This window comes from Quercus suber, unplaced genomic scaffold (genome assembly GCF_002906115.3).
Source record: "Quercus suber isolate HL8 unplaced genomic scaffold, Cork oak 2.0 scaffold_492, whole genome shotgun sequence".
In the NCBI taxonomy this organism is placed as follows: Eukaryota; Viridiplantae; Streptophyta; class Magnoliopsida; order Fagales; family Fagaceae; genus Quercus; species Quercus suber.
This window is the reverse complement of record NW_027069941.1, coordinates 13,114-32,738: the sequence shown is the minus strand read 5'-3', so window position 1 is coordinate 32,738 and position 19,625 is coordinate 13,114. Positions and strand designations below refer to the sequence as shown.

At 30.9% G+C, this 19,625-nt stretch overlaps 1 protein-coding gene and 1 long non-coding RNA gene across 5 annotated transcripts in view; both read right to left on the bottom strand.

Moving 5' to 3' along the window:
- LOC112032222 (disease resistance protein RUN1) overlaps positions 1–4,397 on the bottom strand; it is a 68,782-nt gene extending 64,385 nt beyond the window's left edge. Inside the window, exon 1 of the transcript XR_010624848.1 lies at positions 4,072–4,397. The gene's annotated coding sequence lies outside the window, so the exon portion shown is untranslated. The remainder of the gene's footprint in view (positions 1–4,071) is intronic.
- A 5,289-nt stretch (positions 4,398–9,686) lies between these two features.
- LOC112008765 (uncharacterized) lies at positions 9,687–18,169 on the bottom strand. Of its 4 annotated transcripts, none has more exons than XR_010624859.1 (5): positions 17,934–18,169; positions 15,855–15,951; positions 15,656–15,693; positions 12,891–13,818; positions 9,687–10,124 (listed from the first exon to the last, which is right to left on the bottom strand). It is a non-coding gene; the product is annotated as an uncharacterized LOC112008765 (long non-coding RNA). The 4 variants fall into 4 exon arrangements; XR_002882602.2 differs by having other exon boundaries at positions 13,703–13,818; XR_002882600.2 differs by having other exon boundaries at positions 12,891–13,789.
- Between the last annotated feature and the right edge of the window lie 1,456 nt (positions 18,170–19,625).

The window sequence follows — 19,625 nt, the reverse complement described above, 5'->3', positions numbered from 1 at the left end:
TTTGTCTTTCTGAAAATGAAGAGTCAGAGTCTTCTATTTATTTAACTTAAATTATATATATTTTTAGTTTGTTTCACACTTTCACTCACTGCACAATTGTTTGATTGGATGGGATACGTTTTTTCTTTTTTGCTATGATTGTTTTTTTGCCCTGCAGCCCCTCTTCATACCCTTTTCTGCCATGATAATTGATAGGAGTAGGACACGCTTTTTCTTTCAAACTTAGCCATAGGCATATGATGATAGGACTTAGGGGTAGTGGAGTACAGGCTGGTTGGTTTCACACTCTTCTTTTTATTTATTATTATTATTATTATTATTATTTATTATATATATGACACTTTTGAGGAGAACATTGTAGTTGTGAAAATTTCCAATCAATCCAATTCTTTGCCCCACCAAACACTTAGAGAGAGGGAGAGGACAAACAGGTTTGGCATGGTGTAGGAAATTTCCAACCCTTCTTTTGACGTTTGAGGAGCAGGTTGTAGACCAAGCGCATGTAGGAAATTTCCTCGATCCTTCGTTAGAGCATAAAAGAGGACAAAGAACTTCTTATCATATAGCTCTGTGACCAGTTTTTTTCTTTTTGCTGAATATTGTGACCCATTCATTATAAAGTTCTTTTTACATTGCTTTTCATAAGCTTTTTAACTAAATTTTACATTACTTTTTGACCAGCTATAAAGGTTTTTATTTTACATTACTTTTTGACTAGCAGTAGCGGTTTACATCATTTAATAAAGAATTAAATAAATTTTAACTCAAACTCAACTTGGGTTCAACATAAGATAGAAAATTAAATGATCTTAGAATTTTAATAATCAGCTTGATTCAGTTTAGCACAATTACAACCTATCTCACAAAACCCAAGAATACTTCATTATTGCCCATGTTATTTAAACATATTTTGAGGAGGACTTGAGTTTTAGGGAGTGTTTGGTACTATTGTTTAAAAAACAGATTTCAGTATTTAAACAACATTACATATATTTTTATACATTTTTTTTTTCACCCACACGTATTTTCATAAAACAACAATAAGGTTACTAGAAATCTCTTACCAAACAGCCCCTTAAGTTTCAAGAAGTGAAAATCACAACTGTCCTATCATTTTTCTTGGAATATATTTATGGTGAAATCACTGATTCAAAAAATTCTCCCACAAAAGTTGACATACACCTTGTTTTTTAGTTGAGAAACAGAGAAAGGGATTTGCTTGTTGAAAAGAATTGCTATTCTTGTAGAAGATTTTGTACCATTGAAAAATTGCACTGTTGATCAATGGAATGATTAGTAGTCATTTTGAATTTAAAACCATCCATATTTGATATTCCATGGGATTTGAGGCATGTATGTTGACCAAATAGCTATAGCCATTTATTGTAGGTTATCTTTGTCTAATGGCAAAAATATTCCAACAGTATAATTAGAACTGAAGAAAAATTGAAAAGAAAATAAATTATGAAAGAAGAAAAACTATTTGATGCAATGGCTTGAATCTCTCCCTTCATCAGAATTCAGATGAGTCAAACATTACCCTTTTTTTTGTTCTTTACGAGAGAGAGAAACCACAAATAAAGTCACACTGTTCAGAACTCAGGGGCGAGTGCTGGGTATGTAAGGCAAAGATGGTCTAGGTACAGATGATTTTTTTTCCCCAAGCCAACAACAGAGCAAAGTAGACATTGTTTATAATACCATGGCCGTAACAAAGGAACAAAACAGAGAAACTTTTAAAATAAAAACAAAAGAAGAAGCATTAAAATCTTTCCATAGAAAAGGCCAAGTTATTAACATGAAATTTAATATCATGTGCTTTTTAAGGCATATATTAGTAAAAAAAATTTAAAATTTGTTATAAAAATTTGAAAAAGCTAACAAATTTTTTTGTCAATTTATTTTTAATTTTTTAACTTTTTAAAAATAAATAATTAATATCTGCTCTAAGAATATTCATCTACCAGATCAGGACGGCTCAACAACTTTTGGACTCTTAAGGGAAAATTTTAAATAAGGCCTTTTTATAATTAAATATTAATTAAATAATATATATTGAATTTTTTTTTAAGTATAGAACAATAGAATTTGATTATTACAATTTTTCTAAAACCATTACTACTTTAAAGTTTAAACCTACCAAAAAAAAAATTTTAATACATGATTTAATAAATTTGTGTCAATATAATACAAAGGAGTTGATATGATACACACCAAATTATTAATTAATATAATAATTTATAATAATAGATCAAATGTCAGATAAAAAAAAAAAGTGTGAGAAACCAACGAGCCTGTACTCCACTACCCCTAAGTTCTATCATCCTATGCCTATGGCTAAGTTTTAAAGAAAAAATGTGTCCTACTAGGGGTGTTCACGGTTCGGTTCGGTCGGTTTTGGAGAAGTTTTTTGCACCACACCTATAAGGTGCGGTTTCACTCTATGCTTAACCACACCTCACATTTGGAAGATAAAAGCCTCACATTTGGAAGATAAAAACCTCACATTTGGAAGATAAAAACCTCACATTTGGAAGATAAAAACCGGTCTACACAAGGTGCGGTTAATTTTTGCGGTTCAATGCGGTTCGTTAGGTGCTAATTTCAATAAAATACTAGTAAATAAAAACTATACAAGCAACTTTCTCAGCGCTAAAATCACAACATACTAGCATGATATAATAAACTAAAGTCACAACAGTATAATCAGTCAATAGGATGATCAACAAATAAATTTATACTCTTTGAACCCCAGAAACAAAATCAAACAACAAACAACAGGAGAAAATACCCAGAAACTATTTAAGCCTTTCAGATTTATGCCTTTAGTAGGCTGAAGCTGAATCTTTTAAATTACCCCTGAAATTACAATAAAATAACCAAAAAATAAAAAATTAGAATCAACAAGAAATATTTAGTGACCATAAATAATACAAAGTAGGGGTTAGGGTGACCAAATACAGAACTACATAGTAGTAGAGCCACGGTGGAGAACGGAGATGTTAAGGAGATTCACTGTCTTAGGTATTAGGAATTTCGTGAGACCTTGAGAGGAAAGTTTTTCTTTGTGAGAGAGTGAGACTAAGAGTCAGAGATGAGTTTTGAGAAAGAAACTGAGAGCTTGGGTTCTTGAATAGGGGAAGGTTAGGTCGGAGCCTAAGACTGAGAATTTGAGAGGGAAAAACTACTGTTTGTTCGGCGGGATTAGAGCATGGAAAATAAATTATGTGGGTGAGTGCAAAAAAGTAAAGAAAAATGGTTGGTGGGACTCTGAAAATCTGAGATTGAGAGGGAAACACTACACAATTAGGGTTTGAAAGAAACATTACGTGGCTGACTGAGAGCAAAAAAAGAAGAGAAAATCAGGTTAGGTGAGAGCCTGAAATTGAAAGGGAAAAACTAATATTTTGTTCAGCGGGATTAGGGTAAGGAAGAGAAATGAAATCAGCTGTAAATGTGATGACTGAGAGCATCTCCAACAGGTTCGGTATCCAGGAATATTAGCTAAAATTTGTAAAGGGAAAAACTAATATTTTGTTCAGCGGGATTAGGGTAAGGAAGAGAAATGAAATCAGCTGTAAATGTGATGACTGAGAGCATCTCCAACAGGTTCGGTATCCAGGAATATTAGCTAAAATTTGGAGAATTTGAGCACTATTCATGCTCCAGCAGATTCGGCAAACCTGAATTTTTTTTGGCTCATGAACAGTAACCCTTCAAGTCTGATGGGCTACTGTTCATTAGCTATTGAATTTCTTAGATTTAAAAATTAAGCCAGCTACTTCTCATATCAATTCTTTCCCTCCCCTCTCCTCCGGTTTTTTTTTTTTTTTTCCTTCTCATTCTCTCCGTTTCTCACATAATCCAAACACAAAACAAAATCAAATTCTTAAAATAAAGTTGAATCAGAACAAGCAAAAATGAAAAAAAAAAAATTCATAACAATTCTCTCTCAAACATCTCTAAAACTCAAGCATAATCAAAATACAACTCAAAAACATAATCTTAAAATTAATCAAGCCATAACAATAAAAGCTAAAAAAATAAAAAAAAAGGACACAAGCTATCTACCATCTGGGCTATGTCGGGAGGAAGATGAGCGGCGGCGGCGGAGCGGAAGGCACGACGGCACAGAGAGCAGAGCTAAGGCGTTCTGGAATGAAGTAGAAACCATCGTTCTCTTTCTACCTCTTTCTCCGTTTCTTATCACAGAGAGAGCTGGATAATGCTTTGGAATCAAGTAGAAAAAGAAAAAAAAAATAGAGAAAGAGAGCTGGAGATAGAAAGAGAGAGTTCTGGGAAGTTGAACCCAGAAAGTAGAGAAAATGAAGGAGAGGGTGAAGATAAGGGTATACGTCTGTGGTGGAGAAAAATCAAGAGAAAAGGAAAAGAAAAAGAAAAAAATGGAAATGTATGGCCGGGTTGAAAGAAACAAAAAAAAAATACCATTTAGAAATTTTATTACAATATTTTTATAATATTTACACAATAAATTTTAAGTAATATATTGTTATTAGTTAATATTGGTGAGTAAAAATATAATTTTAGTGGTGGGTTTAAATTAGAACTAGTAACAACTTTCCACATAAATTTTGTTGCGAAAGTATTACAAAAATTGTTATAAATATAACACTTTTTATTAAAAAATATAATTATTGAGAATAAATATAGGAATAATAAATAATGATAAAGAATGAATAAAGAAATAATATTTAAATGAGATAAAAAATAGGATAAAAAATTTGTTGAAAGTGTATTTGAAAAAGTGAGTAGATAAAAGTTAAATAACACTGTACATTAACCAAACAGTACAAAAATTTAGCTAATTTACTGAAGATGCACTGAGTTCTGGAGTCTTGATACTAGCAGAAGTCTAAAGTGTAAAGACGAGAAATGAGAACTGAGTAGGAGGAGAAAAGACGTTTGTGGCTGAGATCACAAGAGGAAAAAAAAATCTTGCACAGTAACTGACTCTATCACTGACAGGCATTTTTTTTTTTTCAAAAAACGCAAGTGGTACTGTGGCAGTGGCATGACTGAAATGAAAACACATTAACCCATATACGGCCACAGCTTTTTTTTTTTTTAATATATTTCTTTCAAAAAATGCAAGTGGGAGACACTTACTTGGACAAGACCACACAAAGCCTCATACTTTCCTCCTGACACACACAAGCTTCATGACTATTTCCCCTGACTTTTTTATTCAAAAATTTCTTTTGATAAGGACGACCTCGTTAGTCGTTCCTGGATTTTTTTTTTATTTTTTTATTATGACACTAAAACAATGACGTTTTGAACCTAATAGTAAAATTTTAAAATGGTTCCAAAACGGGTCGTTTTGAATCAGATTTTTTTTAAAAAAATTTAAATGAAACGGCGTCGTTCTAACTTCCTTCTTCTTTCTTAATTCCTTTGCTTCTCTCAAACCCTAGTTTCACGCCAAACTGACTGATACTCTCTCTGTCTCCCTCTAAATTTCTTTTATTTTAAAACTGATGATGATTATATATTATATATGTATAAGTTAAATATATATATATATATATATATCGGTTCGGTTCGGCTTCTCTTCGGTTTGCTGATCTTGCTGTTGACCACCGCATCGGCCGACTTCAGTAACGGAAAAAGCATACCGATCATCACGCCGAGAACCTTCGGTGGAGATTTCAGCGGTCGGATCGGCGCAGTTTTGGACAGTTTTGTCGGCGCCGGTGAATTCTTGAATAGGCCTATGTCCTACTCCTATCAATTATCATGGCAAAAAAGGGTACAAAGAGGGCTGCAAGGCAGAAAAGCTATCATAGCAAAAAAGAAAAAACGTGTCCCATCCCATCAAACAATTTTGCAGTGAGTGAAAGTGTGAACCAAACTAAAAATATATATTTGAGAAATGCTAACGAGTGCTTTTAAGGCATTAGTTAATAATCTATTTTAAGAAAATTTTAATACAATTTTTATGGGAAATGAAAAAAGTTGTCAAAATATTAATTAATTTTTTTTTATTTTTTATAAAAACTTTCTTTAAATAGATTATTAACTAGTATCCTAAAGCACTCCTTAGCATTTTCTTACATATAATTTAAGTTAAATAAATAGAAGACTGATTCTTCATTTTTGGAAAGACAAAGTCACAAAGAGAAAGAGGGGAAGAACTGAAGACTGCTGACTGGTAGATTGGTACGCTGGAATTAAACAAAGAAAAATTTTAAGCTAGACTGATTGATTGAGTTTATGGAAAAAGATCAAGAATGAAAAATCAAGATGAAGATGAAAAAAAGAAAGGTAAAACCGTAAAAATATAGGTAAGAGTTGAGAGATAGAGAAATGAGAGGTTTTTCTTTTATTTTTAAAATTTATAATCTTATTTTAGCATATTTCAAGACAATTACGTTAGTTTTATATATATATATATATATATATATTTATGTGAAATAAAGCAACTTTATTCAGAACATGACAAAAACGTTACATTTTGGGTTACCAAGTTTTCAATACAACTTGGTGTTTCTTTTACCCAGCATGCAAGGACGACACACCTCTGGCATACTGTGCCAACGTGTTATTAATGGATTTGTTTAGTATTAATTTTAATTTTAGTATATTTTAAAAATGAGTTAATAAATTTGTATCCTAAAATTTAATTTTGTGAGCTGAAGTTTAACTATTTTTATTTTTTTTTTTTAATCTTTGCATTTTAAGATACAATGAGGCATTTTAATGCATTTATAAACCAATCAAAATACTTAAATTTTTTTAATTAAAATATATGAATAAATATATTATACATATAAATTTTTTTTTTTTTTTTTACAAGTGGGGCCTTTATTTTATTTAGGGCATTTTTTCTCTCTGTGACTTTGTCTTTCCAAAAATGAAGAGTCAGAGTCTTCTATTTATTTAACTTAAATTATATATATTTTTAGTTTGTTTCACACTTTCACTCACTGCACAATTGTTTGATTGGATGGACACGTTTTTTCTTTTTTGCTATCTGCAGCCCCTCTTCATACGCTTTTCTGCCATGATAATAGATAGGAGTAGGACACGCTTTTTCTTTCAAACTTAGCCATAGGCATATGATGATAGGACTTTGGGGTAGTGGAGTACAAGCTGGTTGGTTTCACACTCTTCTTTCTTTTTTTCTTTTTTTATTATTATTATTATTATTATTATATGACACTTTTGAGGAGAACATTGTAGTTGTGAAAATTTTCAACCAATCCAATTCTTTGCCCCACCAAACACTTAGAGAGAGGGAGAGGACAAACAGGTTTGGCATGGTGTAGGAAATTTCCAACCCTTCTTTTGACGTTTGAGGAGCAGGTTGTAGACCAAGCGCATGTAAGAAATTTCCCTGAACCTTCGTTAGAGCATAAAAGAGGACAAAGAACTTCTTATCATATTGCTCTGACCAATTTTTTTCTTTTTGCTGAATATTGTGACCCATTCATTATAAAGTTCTTTTTACATTGCTTTTCGTAAGCTTTTTAACTAAATTTTACATTACTTTTTGACCAGCTATAAAGGTTTTTATTTTACATTACTTTTTGACTAGCAATAGCGGTTTACATCATTTAATAAAGAATTAAATAAATCTTAACTCAAACTCAACTTGGGTTCCATATAAGATAGAAAATTAAATGATCTTAGAATTTTAATAATCAGCTTGATTCAGTTTAGCACAATTACAACCTATCTCACAAAACCCAAGAACACTTCATTATTGCCCATGTTATTTAAACATATTTTGAGGAGGACTTGAGTTTTAGGGAGTGTTTGGTACTATTGTTTAAAAAACAGATTTTAGTATTTAAACAACATTACGCATATTTTTATACATTTTTTTTCACCCACACGTATTTTCACAAAACAAAAATAAGGTTACTAGAAATCTCTTACCAAACAGCCCCTTAAGTTTTAAGAAGTGAAAATCACAACTGCCCTATCATTTTTATTGGAATATATTTATGGTGAAATCACTGATTCAAAAAATTCTCCCACAAAAGTTGACATACACCTTGTTTTTTAGTTGAGAAACAGAGAAAGGGATTTGCTTGTTGAAAAGAATTGCTATTCTTGTAGAAGATTTTGTACCATTGAAAAATTGCACTGTTGATCAATGGAATGATTAGTAGTCATTTTGAATTTAAAACCATCCATATTTGATATTTCATGGGACTTGAGGCATGTATGTTGACCAAATAGCTATAGCCATTTATTGTAGGTTATCTTTGTCTAATGGCAAAAATATTCCAACAGTAATTTCCTTTGTCGATGTTTGCATGAATTACCACAGTATTTCGAGTCCAAATTGTTTGTCCTACTTTTCTTGCTCCACTCTATACTCCATTAATAAATACTTGCCACGTGTTCACCTAATTAATTAAATACTATCATTATTGACTTATTAATACTACAGTTATTAATTATTAGTAGTATTTGGACTCCAGTATTTCCTTTGTTAATGTTTGCATGAATATCAGTTTATGCAGTATTTGGTTGCGTTATTTCTCAATGCAAATCTCCAACATGTAATTCCGACATGTTTACCAATGTTGGGGGTGCTCATATAATATTCACTTGTGTTAAGAAAAAAAAAATCTTATTATATGTTCATCTTTCTGCAAAGCTTTTTTTGGGGGGGGGGGGGGGGGACTTTCCACAAAACATTTAAACAAGCAACTATGTACTTTTGTAATAAATCCAACATATATCAGCCTTCAGTTTCATCTCTATGCACTGATATACGTAGATAAAGACAAAATATAAAACATCATGGAATTTATAGTGCATAAGATTTGTCAAGCGTCTTATAATTCAGTTGCGTTATCTACTCTTCATATAAGAACCAAAGTTTGAATTCCTTCTTCCCATTGTTACAACTATCGAATTATAAAAAACTAGTCTCTGAGCAAGTGCATGAGCTCAGAGGCTCTTCCAGTTTGAATAAAAGTTAATAATTTGCATCTATTATAATTTAGAAATATTTATTTTTTAGGTTTGACTTACCTAGAACATCATGGAATTTATAGTGCAAAGATATGCTAAGAGTCTTGTAATTCAATTGCGTTATCTACTCTTCATATAAGAACCAAAGTTTGAATTTCTTCTTCCCATTGTTACAACTATCGAATTATAAAAAAACTAGTCTCTGAGTACGTACATGAGCTCAGAGGTTCTTCTATTTTAAGTAAAGATTAATAATTTGCATCTATTATAATTTATATATATATATATATATATTTTTGGATTTGACTTACCTCCAGTACTTTTTTAACTGGATATTTTTATTTTATTTTAAATATACAATAGTAAGTGGTAGTGAGTTTTAATCTCCACATTTTATTTAATTAGTGGATGATGTGCTCTGTTTCTAAATGAAATTACCCTTCATTAATGAGGATATTTTTGAACCACGTAAAAGTCTGATTGAATGAGGAGAATTCTAGATAATAACGGATATGATATTGCAAAATAAACAATAAATAACAAAATTTTCCAAAAAAAACATATAAATCAATTATGAAGTGCATATCAAAATATCTCACAAGTGTAGCAAATACATGGTGTAAACCAACACAATCTACACATTTTTTAGTTTCCCTCAAATAGGAATGATTTTCCAGTTAAGGAAGAAATAATCATACAGATCACTTCCAATTGAAGCTAGTGAATCCCAACAGTTGTTTGAGAGACTATGGAGTGTTTTATACACCCATTCAAACATATATTTTCAAATTTTAAATAACATTACATGCATTTCTATATAGTTTTTCACCCATACGTATTTTCACACATATTTTCAAACAACAAAATACATATTTTTCAAACACATGTACCAAACACCCCATCATTCGGGGAAGTTTGACCACTCTGAAGAAAAATCACTAGAAAGAAATCCATACTCAAGTAGACCGACTCTATATATAAAACAGGTGCCACCAGCAGCATCACAATCTAAAGCTGATATTCTATTCTATAAGATGACAAATCATTATCACAATCTCATTAGACGATCCTTTCCTAAATTTTAAACTAGCACCCCAAAGTAATTTCCGAGTCATTGCGGGTGGGGCTAATCCAGGAATATCCCTGATGTCCTTGTTGTTTGGGTTCCCAAGCTGAGACATAAAAATAAACAAAATAAAAAAATCATGAAATTTTTTTTTAAAGCAAATTGAAAGAAATGGGCAATGCAGAGTGAAGCTACGTTAAAGTGAAAGTTTCTAACCCGAATCTTTTTTTTCCCCACCAAACAGTGTTAATGTCAGAGAATCTCTCAGTCCACCAATTTATTGACACAATTTTTGAGGAGAATACTGTAGTTATTGAAATTTCCAACCAATTCTTTGCCCCCACCAAGCACTTTGAGAAAGAGGGAGAGGAAAAACAAATTTGGCGTTGTGTAGGAAATTTCCAACTCTTCTTTAGACGTTTTGGGTGCAGATTGCAAATCACGCGCATGTAGGAAATTTCTTAGAAACCTTCGTTACTTTGGCATTGTGTTTCAGTGCTTGGAAAATTGCAACACAAAAGAGGACAAACAACTTCTTATCGCTTTGTGACTATTTTTTTTTGCTGAATATTATGACCCATTCTTCTTTTTACATTGCCTTTTACTAGCTTTTTAAGTGTATTTTACATTACTTTTTTACCAGCTATAAAGGTTTTTATTTTACATTAATTTTTTACTAGCTATAATGGTTTCCATCAATTTAATAAAGGATTAAATGCATCTTAACTATTTTTCTTAGGGTAGAGTCCAGGACAAAGGTTGCTTGACTTGAGGCTCTCCCAAAATTTTTTGAAAAAAATATTAGAATATATACTATATATTAATTTTAATAATTTTTTTTTTAAATTACACTTTGTCTCTTTAATAATATCATTAATTGTTTTAAAAGTGATCTTATAGTCACAAATTTTTCTATAATATTTTTACAAACTATTAAGGTAGCATATTTTTATTGGTTCGCCCATCATTTATACAATTATACCACTTTTTATTTAATAATAACTATTCATCACATTAGTAATTTATAAAAAAATTTGTAACTCTAGCATTTTCTTCTTTTCAAATACTATAAAAAAAATCTATAAATTTAAATTTAAAACAAAATATATAAGCCCAAAAGAATTAGCCCAATAACAAAAATTACCAATAATGAAGCTAAAAAAATTAGGTTTAGTACCTGTTTGGGAACGACTTATTTAGTTGAAACTAAAAACTTTTTACTAAAAGTATTGTAAATAAAGTTCAAATGTAGTTAAAATAGTACAATGAAACCCATAAATAGTACCAAAAAGTATAATAAGACTTATAAGTAGTAGTAAAAATAAGCTGAATAGTAAAAAAAAAACTAGCTTTTTAAGTTAATGTCAAACGCACACTTAATCAACCAATTTCACTCGAAACAAAAAACCCGACTTTTTAAAAAATTTCAAACAAAATAATTGTTCTTACCCAACAACGGGTATCAAAATCACCCAAAAAAAAAAAAAAAAAACCTCAATAGTTAAACCACCACATGGAACTAGCAACAAAGTCGCCCCCTAACTACAAGTCCTGTCTCCGTCTTTGGAGCATATATATATATATAGGATTAGGTTCAAATTACACATAATGTATCTCTAAACAATGTTACACCATTCAATTTTTTTTTAATTGAATGCGAATTTTGACAAATCTACCGTTAGATTAAATTATCTTCATATATTCTCCATGCTTACAAATTTTCATAGTGATAAAAGATTAATAACCATATCATCCCTCAATTGTTTAAATTCAATTTTTTGTAGTTTAAAATAATGCATAAAAGATGAGTTTATGAATCGAATAATAAATAACATCCAATTTATATGAAATTTGGTAAGAATGTTAAAAAAGAAAAAAGAAAAAAAAGAAATTCAACGTTGGAATTTTTAAAATATGAATTCTATAACAAGTTATTAGGTGATGTAACATTATTTAGAAATACATCAGGTATAATTTGAACTCAACCCATATATATATATATATATATATTTTACCAATAAAAAAAATTTCACATTACTTTTTTTTTAAAATATTTATTTCACATTACATTTCTTTTTAATTTCAATTTTAGACTACTTATTAAGAGAATGCAGTTTCAAATCCCCCTCCCAACCATCAAATTATCAATAAAATGATCATTATATTTTAAATATTTCATTTTAGTCCTTAATCTTTTAAGTGCATTTGCATTAGTCAATGTAAAATAACATAAATGCATATCTTGTTCACAGCTATGTACTCGTATAAATTTACACGATGTGTAAAGACATATTTTATTTATTTTCTCAATCTACTATTTTTGGTTGGTTTGTGTGTGAGTGTTGTGGGTGTGTTTAAATAAATGAATAATATATCAAAATAACTTATAAAATAGATAATCTGATATATATATATATATATATTGGTGTTTTTAAAAAGTGATTGCATAAAAAAAAAAGATTCTTATATAAAAATGGACATAAATTTTTTAATGATCTAATGCAAATGCTCTTAAGTTTGTTATGAGTAATAACAAATCTTTTCCTTTACTCTTCAACACCCACATGTACTTTTTTTATCTTTTTTTTTTTTTTTTGGGTTGAGCTGTTTTTTTTAAAAAGAAAAGAATATACTGAATTAGTTTGTTCTTGCTTTTTATTTGCCTAAGCAAAAAATGACATTTAAATTCACTACGTTTAACTAAACCATTTAGCATTATAAAAGTATTTGCAGCTTTTAAGCAGATAAAGGTTACCCAAACAAGGTAACCCTGGAATCAACTTGCTTATAAAAGGCCCAGTTGAAAAAAAAAATTTAATATTTAGAAAGTTAAATTTTGTTAATGGAAAAGAAAATGGAAGATAAATATTACGTTAACAATAATGATGGCTATGACTCCAACGACAATGAGGAAGAGTAATGCCATAATACACTTATCAGTTGCAACCTAAACAAAAAAACGAGATAAGTATAAAACGACAACTAATAAGCAATGTATGACCAGAGCAGGAAGAAGATACTTTCAGAGAGTAACCTGCCTACTACTATAAGTTCCTTCACAAGTTGAGAAGCTTTCTTGATAGAGAAATGGATACAGTCCAGCTCATTAACAATTCGACTTTTCATAATTTGTTCAGGTTTTGATGCAAACTAGTGCAAGTGTGAATTGGTTACTTTAGAAACAGCAATTTACAATTTTGGAACCATCAAAAAGTAGTTGACACGTAATATTACTGTAACACTGATTTAACGATGCAAATGAGAGAGTGACATTTTCATATTAGACAAGTATTTAAGGGTTTAAAGAGTTACTTGCACCAACATATAGTAGCCATCCACGGTAACTTCATCTGTGATGCATATTACATTGAATTTAATCACTAAAATAGCTACCCAAACCAACACCACCATGAGGTATGTGAATCTGGCATCTTTTCAATTGATATAGAAAGTGTTATAACTATTTCTGTTTGAAAAAATTCCAAAACAAATCCATCAAAAATTAGAAATGCGTTCATCAGGTATCCTTAATCATCCGAGCATTACATCAAGAATGCATGAGCCATGTGCTTGTGTGACTGTTTTAAGCCCATAATTAATTCTTATTTTAGCATGAAAGGCTGTCAAGAGTAGAGACATATATCATTGAAAATTAGCATGTTGGTGAAAAACATGTAAACTTACATGATGCTAGCTAGACATTATCTTCCCCATATCCTTCAGTGCCCCCATCAAAGAGATCAATTCGCTTGATTTCAAGATTGGACACATCTGTATCCACAACAAATTGAAAACAAATCCTGAGAAAAGAATCAGAAGCATTCAAGTAATTATTCAGTGATGCAAAAGAAATGATGTCAATACACACATGAGCCAATGAGTTTCAAATGAATGTCATACAATAATATGAATTTTTTGATAAGTGTCAGACAAAAATATAATCACTTTAAAATTATCAAAATTATCAGATTAAGAAGTAATACTGACTGGAAGACAATCCAATATCTAGACTCATCCAATAAGTACCCAACTCAACATAACTAAGCCAAACATTGGTCCCAATTGAGTGGGGCCAACTCCATCAATCCTTCATCACTCCTTCATATCAACTCGGGCTTTAAATGAACCAAGATGATTATGAGTAGTTCGGGCGGAAAAAAAAAATTATGTACATTTATTTGGCAAATGAGCCAAACTCAAACCTAATTTAAACTCGACTATTAAACAAATTGAGCTCAAACATACTAATGTTCTCGTGAACAAACTCGTGAGTGTGAGACTTGATTTAAGTAAATATAATATTATATGTTTACATATAAAAATATACTTATATAACGCTAAGATTGGATTGTGAATGTTCGTAAACAAGCTTATTTTATTTATTGATAATATAAATAGTCCATTTTATATTAAAAACTACATATAATTTATAACATTAGAAGATTGGTAAATCTAGTTTTTATAAGTATAAACAAAAATCATTCTATCACTTAAATAGCTTGTGAACAAGCTTGAGCTTGTTTGGTAAAAAAGTAGACCAAGATTAAAAATATAATTTAGTTTGGTAACAAGTTAGAGCTCAGCTTGTGTTCAAAATAAAATAAATGAACAATCTTGAACTTGAATACTTGGTTTGGCTCAGCTTGTTCACAACCTACATATCAAACATCAAGCTCTGAGCTCTCCATTCTATTTATCATTTCCTACTTTGCTAATTGTACTGATGTTATTTTTTGCCTCTCTCTAACTCTTTTTGCTCCTTCAAAGTGATTAAATCACTCATTCTTCCAGGGGTATTTATTACGTCTTCACTGCACAAAGGCCTAGCCACACTATGCTACTTCCCCTCATCTTGTTCACAATAGGTGCCAACCTCACTTTAAGTTTAAGCAGCAAAAATAATGTTTTTTTTCAACCAATGATTGGCACCTTATATCGTCTAATTGTAACTTTGAGGCCTTTGTCAACTAATGAAATGTGGAAAGCCTAGCAGTGTGCCTAAATTCCATTACAACTATAAAACCAACGTCCCAAATTATGTGTCACGTTTGAGAAAGCACAAAATTTTAAGAACTTAATACATTCACACATGATATGTTTATGGTGGATTTAAAAAATTACCTTTGTTGTAAAATAATATAAGAAAAAATGCATGTCACCAATTTGAATTAACTTCTCTTATGCATTTAAATTTAGGGAAATGCTAAGGAGTGCCCTTAGGGCATTGGTTAAGAATCCATTTAAAGAAAGTTTCTATGGAAAATGAAAAAAAAGTAATTAATATTTTGACAGTTTTTTTTATTTCCCATAAAAGTGATATCAAAACTTTCCTAAAATAAATTATTAACCAATGCTCTAAGGGTACTCATTAGCATTACCCTTAAATTTATTTGACAGAGGGTAACACAGAAAAGTGATAATTTCAATACTTGGTTCTCTAAGATTTGGCACTCAATTTGGGACACAAAATATTTTATGACAAAGGGAGCAACATAAAGTATTAAAAACCTGATAGTAAGAAAATGAAAATGCCAAAAATAGAGTTTATAACATGTCATATGCATTGTAGGTGCATAAAAAATTTTCTGCTGCTTTAAGAACTGAAATAATGGTAAATTCTGAGTGAAGTTAACTTACTTCTTTTTAACAGCAACATATGAATTCTACTCTTTGATCTGCATAAAGTATGAACGTCATTCAGTGCACTTGGAAAGCAAGATATAATTAACGAACACAAAACAAAAATTTTGGGAAAAATTATAATATCCAAGGCTAAATAGAAATAAAGATGACAAAATTATAATATCTAAGGCTAAATAGAGATAATGATAACAACCAGCCATTGACTTTTTTTCTCGTACAGCATCTTGTTAGTGTCAGGATCATTTCTACTGTCCAAATCCTTGGCCTGTCTGTCGAACTCTTTGATATGCCTGAAAAGACAAGACCAAATTATCTTTCTAATTGGGAACTTAAAAGTTGACAAAAAAGGAAAAGGAAAACACTTGTTATATATGCATCACTACAACTCTCACACCTGTATGGGATTCAACCCATGAGCTATCCTCCACCTCTTAAGGAAGGGAGGAGATGGCATTTGATACATGGAACATTTGTAAAAGAAAAATGAAAAAACACACAGACAAAACACCAACAGCAGCAGTACCACATACCCATCGGTTTTTGAACCTACGACCTCATTCACCATCCCATACTTATGGAGGGTAGAAGTGCCATTAGGCCCAATAGCCATTGGCTTAGACAAGGCATTTATCTCCAATCACTAGCTTTGTTTAGACACAACTTTCAAGCATCAATTAGTAAAGTAGGACCTGTTCTTTGGGCAGAAACTACGAATCCAAGGAGAGAAACAGTTGCACATTTGAGGAGTTTTGAGAGACCTATTGATCAATTGAAGTCTTTGTCCCTCCGTCCTTGTTCAGTTGATCTTGGACATGGGGTTTTACTAACTGTACTTCATTTTTTAATTCAACTTTCTCTTAGATCATCTGATTGATTTGCTTGTATTTTTCCAAGGTGCTTTATGTTCACCATCGTGAACATAGAGTAGTAGCCTTTTCATGTTCAATAAAATTCTATATTTATCATAAAAAGTTAAGTATATCTAGATCTTGAAAATGTACAAGTCCTTGAGCATAGTATTTACTGGTGTTTCACAGGATGTTCATGGTATGGGAATCGAAAATGACATTTCAAATCTCAAGAACGCAAAACCTCTTAGAACCTTCATTCTTATGATCTGGCAGTTTTATTTTTGCAATATAATAATAAAATCAATGGTGAGACATAGCCATCTAGTTATAAGAAGATAAATATAACAACTGCAGTACTGCGCAAACCAAGAGCAGGAGATTTAAACAGAAGATTCAAGTTGAATTGGATTTTTCTCTTTTTGGGATAAGTTGTTTGAATGTATACGCCAAACCCTACACAATTGAATTATAGTTGATTGTGTTTTATATATGAGCATTAGTCCTTTTCATTTAGATGGTCAACTTTTTGGAAAACAAAATGAGAGCTGCCCTACCAACATTTGAGAAACTAAATAGCTAGAATGGGGTGTAGAACCAGAATCATGTCCTATATTACATTACAAAAATATTTATGTTCCAAAATCAATGTCTCACTGTGAGGGGCAATGAATCTATAGTTTATACAACAAGCATAAGCAATATGCAATAGCCCAATTTTTATAATAGGCAAATTAAAATTTTTCACTGCAAACTCTTAATGAATATGACAGCACCTTATTGAGGTTATATATCCTTTTATGACAAACTAACACTAAAAAAGTTTATGTATGGTATGCGACAACAACCCCATTACACAAGCACACTATGCTTCAAGATGGATCATTATCACCATGTCATCATCACAAAAGAGATGGACCACTTGCTAGGTGATTCCATATGGTATATCCAAGGCACAAAGCACATATCTTGATGAGTTCTAGTTATCCAATTTTCACAAAAGTGAAACCAATCTATGGACCCAAATCTTATCATCTCACACACAAACAAACCATTTAATCACCATATTCTCTTCTGTAAAAGTATAATAAATAAATATCCTCATACTCCCCCCACCTCCAGTGATCCAAAAAACTTTTACTTCATTTAATCATTAACAAATTTATTCAGAGGCCCAGAATCATGTCCCTCAAAAATCAGTTGCATGACGTTGTCTACATTACTTTCCTTTCCAATCACAGACAACCCATCCTAGACTCTAATTCGTAGCATGCACGCAAAACACACCAACTCATTTAACAAGCTCCATCGTGGGTTCGTATTAGAAATTTTCAATGCTGCATATAAATATCATATGCGAGAGCCTATGAACAAGAATTATATAACCAAACAGAGAGAAAGAGAAAGGTTCCATTGTGAAATACCTCTTACACTCGCGCACATGTTTTCAGTGAGCTCTTCCAACTGCCTAGTCTACCTATTGGAGTGCATAACCCTCTCCAACTTCTGAAACCCATTTCTGTGGCATCACATACAGCGCACAATAATAATACTTTGCTAGAAATACCACACAAAAATTGAATCCAATACTTTTTTTTCCCTCTTATTCTCTTTTCCTGTTTCACTTCTCTAGTGCCCAGCAGCCCAATCCAGGACCTGGTGAAATGTGGGCCCAATTTGCTCAACTTGAGGGATTTGAATTAGAGCAATGGTAGAAACACAAGTTTTGATTTATTATTAACTTCATTTTTATTATAGACCAATTACTACATAACATCTAAAAAATTGTAAAAGATTTATTAGAAAAATTTGTAGATTTTAATGTGTCACCAAAATTATTATTTGAATTACCAATCAGTCCCCTTGATAATTTATCATGGTCTAGTTACTAACACTATTATCAATCAGATTGTAATATTTTTTTCATGTCTTTCTAATTTTTTTCCCTCAAGTTCTCTACCTGTTGAAAATAAGCCGTGCTGTACATATGTAGCTCATGTTTGATTTGAGGGAAAAAATTCTTGTTTATTTTTAGTTATTTAACAAACAAAGTCAATTGAAGATAATTCTAGTCTTATCTTTCTGCAAAACTTTCTTCTTCTTCTTCTTCTATTTTTTTTTTTTTTTTTTTGTGTGAAAAAATTATACTTTATCCCTTAAACTATATTTCATTTTACACTTATCTCATAAATTATGAGAATTTACACTTAGTGCAAAATATTACATGGGTAGTAACTTAGGTGGTAAATGTGCACTCTCATAGTTTAGAGGTAAGTGTTACGTAAGAAATAATTTAAAAGGGCAAATGTGCATTTTCATAGTTTAGAAAGGTAAGTATAAAAACGAGTATAGTTTAGGAGGATAAAGAGTAATTTTCCTCTCTCTCTCTCTCTCTCTCTCTCTCTCTCAAGATGACAAAATATTGAATAGGCGAAAATCACATTTTCGTCCCTACATTTTAACTCAATTCTTATTTTGGTCCCTAACTTTTTTTTTTCACAACTTTTAGTCCCTATTCTGAAAAACGCGTCTCGTTTTAGTCCTTTCCGTCAGTGCCCTAACGGCGAAATCTTACGTGGCAAACGGAACGATTAAAATAATAATAAATTTTTTTATTTTGACATTAAAAAATACTACGTCAGCATTTAAATTAAAAAAATTAATTTATTAATTTTAACTAAATAAAAAAATTAAAAACAGAATTAAAAACAAAAAATTACATGGATTAAGATCTAAGAGGGTCATGAACAAGAACAACAAAACCACAAATTCAAATCCAAGATCACAATTTCAGATCTAAGAATACAAACTCAAATCTAAAATCACAAACTTAGAAATTAAAATCCAAAAACTAAAATCTCAAAATCACCATTTTTTCAAACCCACCAAAATCATCAATCCAAACAAAAAAAAAAAAATCTCAAACTCAGAAAAACCCATCTCAAGCCAGCAAACCCACCTCAAGCTTGTGCTCGAAGTGGTCAAGGCAGTACCCATAACTCTTTCTGTGAAGATCTATATAATCTCCTTGAGGCTAAAACAACAACAACAAAATTAACAAAACCAGTACACACAAAATCATCTATGAAATTAACAAAAGGAAACTGTGAAGAGAA